This window comes from Manis javanica, chromosome 18 (assembly GCF_040802235.1).
Source record: "Manis javanica isolate MJ-LG chromosome 18, MJ_LKY, whole genome shotgun sequence".
NCBI lineage: Eukaryota > Metazoa > Chordata > Mammalia > Pholidota > Manidae > Manis > Manis javanica.
The window spans coordinates 8,775,020-8,781,762 of record NC_133173.1 but is presented as its reverse complement, the minus strand read 5'-3'; the positions used below and the strand labels follow the sequence as shown (position 1 = coordinate 8,781,762).

The window sequence follows — 6,743 nt, the reverse complement described above, 5'->3', positions numbered from 1 at the left end:
TACATAATGAATCTCTTCTTTCTTCTGTTTTCAAGATTCCTTTGTTTTTCAACAGTCCAATTATAATGTGTCTTGCTTGGGGTTTTTGAGCTTCTTGGATGTGCAAATTTAAGTATTTCATCAGCTTTGGACTCTTTTTGGCCACTATTTTTCCAAATATTCTTTCTGTCTCTGTCTTTCCTCTCTCTCTGGGACTCCCATTGGTCATACGTTGGTATGCTTTGTGGTATCCCACAGGTCTTTTAGGCACTGGTCATTTTCTTCCTTGTTCTTCCTTTCTGTTCCTCAGATTGAATAACCTGAATCGACCTATTTTCCAGTTCACTGACTCTTTCTTCTGCCTGTTCAAATCTTTTGCTGAACCCATCCAGTACCTTTTTCCATTAAATTATAATTTTCAGCACCAGAACTTTTATTTGGTTCCTTTTTATAATTTCTCTCTCTTTATTGATATCCTGTTTGTTTAGACATTGTTCTCCTGGTTTCCTTTAACTTCTTGGATGCATTTAAGACAGTTTATTTAAAGCCTTTGGTAAATCCAAGGGATGGTGTCTCTCGATTTCTTCTTTTCTTTTTGGTGAGTGGGCCATATTCTTATTTTTCTTTACTGTCCCTTTTTGGCTGATGAAAACTAGACATTCTGAATTTTATATTGTGGTAACTCTGAAAAGTGGATTCTCCCCCATCTCTAGGGTTTCTTATTGCTACTTAGTATGGGATGTTGTTTGCTTGTTTAGTGACTTTTCTGAACTATTTTTGTAAAGACTGTATTCTTTGATGTGTCTGACCACTGAAATTGCTTCTTGTTTACTTAATGGTCAGCTACTAATTTGACAGAGATTTCCTTGTAAGGAGCCAAGAGATTTCCTTACAAGCCTGGAGGCAAGAAAAGTGGAGGGTTGGTGGGGGGAGGGAGCAAACTCTCCTGGTTTTTTCCAATTGGCTGTGTTGGGCCACTTCCTCAGTGCTTAGCCAGGCCGTTTATAGCTCTGCTTTGGCTATCACTTCCTGCTTGGGTGGGGCCTAAAGTTTAATAAGAGGTGAAGGCTTAGGGTTTTAGTCTTTTCTGAGCATGGGACACATACATGTCCCTCCTGATTCTGCGGCTTATGGAGAAGATGCTCAAAGCCCTCATCTCCCTGTGCATCTTTCTCCCAAGTTTCCGCTTCCCTGATTCCTCAGTCCATCCATTGCTTGCCCTGTCTGACACCCTCTGCTCTAGGAAACTATGGTTAGAACATTAACCTTTAAATGCTTTTGAAAAATGCCTTTCAGGGGACTGCTCTATCCCTGGGAGAGTTCCAAGACTAAGTCCTCAGGGATATACTAGCCAGGTCAAATCACACAACCACAATTCCTGGAGAACAAGATCAGCATTGCCCCTCAGACACCAGTAAGTCACACTAGGAATGTGGGCCACCATCTCCTGCTGATGAACTGGGGATATGGTAGGTAGCTAAGTTAAAATGCCACAGGGCTCTGTTGTGAAAATTTAGTGGCTTCCTCATTTAACATTCCCCTGGGTGTTGTAAGTTTTTATTATATTCCAGAGTTCTGGAAAAGTTCATTCTGATAGTTTTTTCCAGCCTTATAATTATTTTTTGGAGTTTCTTACATTTACATTTTCAATGACATCATCAGATTTGTTGATTTTAATTCCAAAAATACCTCTTCCTTTATCCTCCTCTAGTGCTACCACTGTGGGCTAGGCAATCATCATTTCTCACCTCATTGCAATGGCTACCTACCGGGTTCCCTGACTCCCACCCTTGTTATGTTACAAGTTAGGGTAATGTTTAAAACAAATCTCAGATCACTCCTTTGCTTATTAAAACCATTGTTTTTAGAACAAAGACCTAAGCTGTCTGTTATCCCTTCTCTTGCTCTCTGAGCTTTAGTCCCACACACCTCTTTGATGGTCTTTGGGTGGAATCTTCCTTCTATATGAAGTGGTGTACCCATCAATTCAACTTGTTAAATGCCTATTCAACTTTTAGGTCTCAGCTCAAGCAGCACTTCGTAGTAAAAGGCTTCCTTGACCCGCCCAGACTAAGCTCCAAGAACACTATGTTTTTCTCATCTAGAACTTGAATTAAATATTTAGTTGTGCAATTACTTGACTAATGGCTATCTTCTCAACTAGACTATAAGGTCCACAAATGCTTTTTAAATTGTGTTTACCACTTATCTTTGCAGTGTCTAGCACCATGACTGCTATAATGAATTGAATGGTGGTTCCCCAAAAGATATGTCCTTGTCCTAATCCCCATAACCTGTTAATGTGATCTTATTTGAAAAAAGGATCTTTGCAGATGTAATTAAGATCTTGAGATGTGGAGGTCATCATGGATCGTGTGGATAGGCCCTAAATCCAACGACAAGGGTCCTTATGAAATAAATGCACAGAGGAAAAGAGAAGAGGGGGCATTGGGACCACAGAGGCAAACATTTGTGTGTTATGACCACAAGTCAAGGAATGCTAACAGACGTCAGGCGCTGGAAGAAGCAAAGAATGGATTCTCTCTTGGGGCTTTCAGAGGGAGTGCGGCTCTGCTGACAGCTTGACTTTGGAATTCTGGCCTCCAGAACTGTGATAGAATAAATTTCTCTCATTTTAAGCTACCTAGTTTGTGGTAACTTTTTACAGCTGCCACAGGAAACTAATATATATGCCATACAGCTGGTGGGCAGCAAATATTTATTGCCTGAATAAACAAAGAAAAGCAGGAAGTGTTTTAATCATTTTGGAGTCACTGAGCTAAAATAAATGTTTCCAGACTCAGGCTAAATCAGGAAAAAACAAGTGCTGTAATTCAGGGTTGTACTCGTTTAGTTAGGCTAGGTTAGTAGCAAGTTAGCCCTAAGAACCAAGGGATCCACACCAAGTTTGCTTCCTGCTGACACTCCATGTCCAGCACAGGTCTTTGGTCGTGGGGGTGGGAGTCGAACAGGTGACACTATTCCACACAGTCACTTGGGCACACAGGCTGGCCATCTGGTAGCTGCAGCATCTAGAACATGCGGCTTACTTAGTCACCACAGAAGGGGAAGAGGTGCAAGGAGATTTCACACTGGTTCCATGCTTCAATCTGCTAGATCCACATCCATCTCATTCATGCCCTTTGTCTGTTACTGGTCACCTGACCATGCCTAACTGGGAGGGCAGGACATCTAGGGTAGCAGGTGGGGATTGGAGGAAGAGCATGTGTCTATGCTGTGATGATGTTTGCCCAGAAAGTCGTGTTTTATTCTTTCATGCAGCAAGTATTTATTAAGCTCATGTGCTGGGGCACTGCAGCAGGCTCTGAGCCGGTGACAGGTGTTTGCCATGCATTACCATGAAGTTTCAGAGGCAGAAAACATGATGTGGAACCTCAACTCCGCTCTTTAAGTAACTATTTAACTCTGAGCAACTTTCTTAAAATCCAAGTCCTAGTATTCTCACCTGAAACATCTACAGAGTAGGAAACTCTTCTAAGCAGCATTAAGATTTCCCTTTTGGGGACACTTCCCTGCGCCATGGTTATTCATGTGCTTCATCTTCAGGGTTTGATTGACCTCAGGAAATCCTTGTAAGGTATTCCTGTGGCCAGAGCGATTGGGGCAGAGGGAGCATGTGATCTAAAGGATGCTCAGGAATTGCCTTTAATGGCTGGGGAAAGATGATCTGCCTGTGGGTGTGAGTGAGGAAGCCCTCAGCCCTATGTGCTACTGGCAGCCATTCTGGGAGCCCGAGGCCAGCTGGAGGATGAAACCACATGGTGGACAACCGAAACTGGGTTCTTGGGACATCCCTGAACCACAGGATCAACTGCTGCTGAAGTTGGCTGAGTCCAGTCCACCTCTAGAGCTTTCAGTAATGTGCACCAGTAAGTTCTCCTGGATGTCTGACTCCGTCTGTGTTGGGGTTTCTGTTCACTGCCGCTGAAGCCCCTTAACTCATCCACAACTTCAAATGCTGTTGGGAGGCCCTCTGAGATCTGCCTGCCTCCTGGTATGGTGAGCCATTGGGACTGAAATCTGGACATTTCGGGTACTATGTTTTAAGACTGTGGATCTTATTTAAGTCTTGAGTTTTAGCAGACTCCTCTGACAGCTGGGAAGGGAAGGTGGGTGGGGTGGAGGAGATTTCACTTTGTTACTGCCAGGTCTCTGCTGACGCCTCTCCTTACCGCTGCCCAGGTGGTCTCCACCGACACTCTGGGGGGGCAGCCTTGTCACCTCTGAGTCACGAGAGGTCCTGGATGTCCACTAGGCCTCCTCTGAAGCCACCTGTGTTGGATTGCTGGGCTGCTGCCTGGGTGGCTTCCACATTAGAAACTTATTTTCTCACAGTCCTAGGGGCTAGAAGTCTGAGATAAAGGTGTCAGCGGGGTGGGTTTCTCCTGAGGTCCCCCCCTTAGCTTCCCCCTGTGGCTCACATCGTCTCCCCGCTGTGTGTGTCTGTGTCCTAATCTCTTTGTCAAAGGGCACCAGTCATACTGGATTAGAGCCCACCCAATGGCCTCATTTTACCTTAATTATCTTTCAACGACACTGTCTCCAAATACAATGACATTCAGAGGTGCTGGGGGTCAAGACTTAAGCACGTGAACGTGGGAGATGAAACAGCCCGTAACAACCACCCTAGCAGGAAGGAGAAATTCTAGCCTGTCTCCCCTCCGCTTTGTTCCCCCCAGACGTCGCAGGGAGAGTGGGGGGCTGGTTGGGGGATGGTGCCGGAACATCTCATGACAGCCTTTTGAGGGTGGCCACCTCGGCTCCTCACGTGGCCTTTACCAGCTTGCGCTGGGCGGGGTGGGGCAGTTTGTCCTGTGGCGTTTGGCTGGCGGCTGGCTTGTCTGAAAGTTTTCTGTCTTGCGAGGACGCCCCCGCCTGGTCCTTTGGCTACAGACGGTAGTTTTGCTGGGGCTTCTGTTGTGTCTGGTTGGCATATATGTAGGGCAGGGGGAGACTGGTTATAGGGTGACTTTCCCTAGCAAGGTCACAGCGCACCTGGGGGCCCCTCTCCTGCAACTACAACCCCAGCTTTCTCCAGGGTCCAGTAGCCATTGCTGCCATGACCCCACACTAAAAATGGTCCCCCATTACTAGTCCTAGTATGTGCCAGCACACCTTGAGTGTTTCTCCTGAATTACCCATGCCTTTGAGCGTGAACCCTTTACTAATGTCTTCAGTTGCCCTGTTTAAGGGCCCTGTTGGTATCTTCCCAGCGTTATTTGATTATTTTCTGGCCAAGATGTTGGTGAAGTGCCACATGGAATCTCCCATGACCTTCCCTTAGGATTTAGCCTCTCTTCTGCCATTCTCCTGCTTGGAACGTGATGCTGCCATCTTGGACAATGAGGACAAAGGCCACTCTCTAGGATGGCAGTATCATGAGCTGGGAAGCACCTGCATCCTTCAGGATTTTGTGGAGCAGAGGGGCTGCACCAATCTAGAACCCGTATCAGTATTTTCCTGTGGTGTGACTAGGGGCGAATTGCTCATCTTTTTGAATCTTAGTTTCCTTATCTGTGAAGTGGGGTTTTACTACTAGCTGTTCCACAGGCATACTATGAAAATAAAACCAGCTGATTTCTCTACACGTGCCTAGCAAACGCATGCAAACAAAAGGTGTTCAATAAATATTGTGAATTTGCCTTCAATGAAAACTCCAAACCTTTACACTCCTGCAGGGAAGATGCACAGCCTTTGTTTACGTTCACCGAGGGAATAATAACATCTTAGATTTGCAGTTTGCAAAGCACTTTAACATTCATTATCATATTTAATCCATGCAACACCTCTGTGAGGAAGGCGGAAGCTCAGCAGGACCATTCTTTTTAATGCTGGAAAAGGAAGAGCCACAGAGAAGGAAATGACTTACAGAAAGATGCGTACCCAACCGGTTAACCTGTGAGTGACAGAACCAGGCCTAGAATTCTGTTATTCTACCTCCACAGGGGAGAGAGAGAGAGAGGCAATTGAACATTCTTATTGGGAAACCTTGCTATGCCTTCTGCATACGTTATTCTAAATGTCCTGTGGTAAATTTCAGGGTAAGGAGAGTGACGTTGCTGGATGGAGAGTGTCAGAACGGTGTCTGGTGCTATGAGAAGGGAGAAAACAATGAGATTTTATTATTTATCAGCCAAGAGAAAAATACTGGTGTTTTCAGTTAGCCGTAGGGATTGTTCTGCATGCGGTCCCAAGCACAAGATCTGAAGTGCTTCGTTTAACTTAGCTGAGGCTAAGTTACGCAATTGCTCTGAGGCAAGGACGATCATGTCTGGTTACCAGACCAAGGGACAGGCGATAATAGGCAATGGGTCTTTGATGCATGGAATGTCTTTGAGTTAATTCCCCTAGAGCATGGCCTAACCTTTCAAGTACATGGAAAAAGTAAGGCTTATGATAATTTGGTGGCTTATTAAACAGATCCAGTTTCGGTGGCTGTTAAAGGGATATTTGAGAACACTGAAGGCCTTTTCAGGTTTCAGTTGTCTTTTTTCTCCCATGGGAGGGTCTGTGGTTTGCTTCTGCCACATTGTCCAGAGCCTTGATATTCCCGAAAAACTTGGTGCCCGTTCTCTGCAAGGCCCTAGTTAATGCCAGAAATCTTCTTGCCTTTTAGTGGCTGGTCTTGGGTAATTTCGGGTAATTTATAATCTCTCCTTAGATAATGCCTTTCCTGCAGCCACAGCGTCATGGTCTCAACCATGAACTGCTGTTTTTCAGAGCTGGAGTTTCTCCCTAGCAGC

The 6,743-nt window shown here is 45.2% G+C and overlaps 1 long non-coding RNA gene across 1 annotated transcript in view; it reads left to right on the top strand.

The window, feature by feature from the left end:
• The first annotated feature begins 3,741 nt into the window (after positions 1 to 3,741).
• LOC118968760 (uncharacterized) overlaps positions 3,742 to 6,743 on the top strand; it is a 134,303-nt gene continuing 131,301 nt past the window's right edge. Inside the window, exon 1 of the long non-coding RNA XR_012127211.1 lies at positions 3,742 to 3,869. This is a non-coding gene — a long non-coding RNA (uncharacterized lncRNA). The remainder of the gene's footprint in view (positions 3,870 to 6,743) is intronic.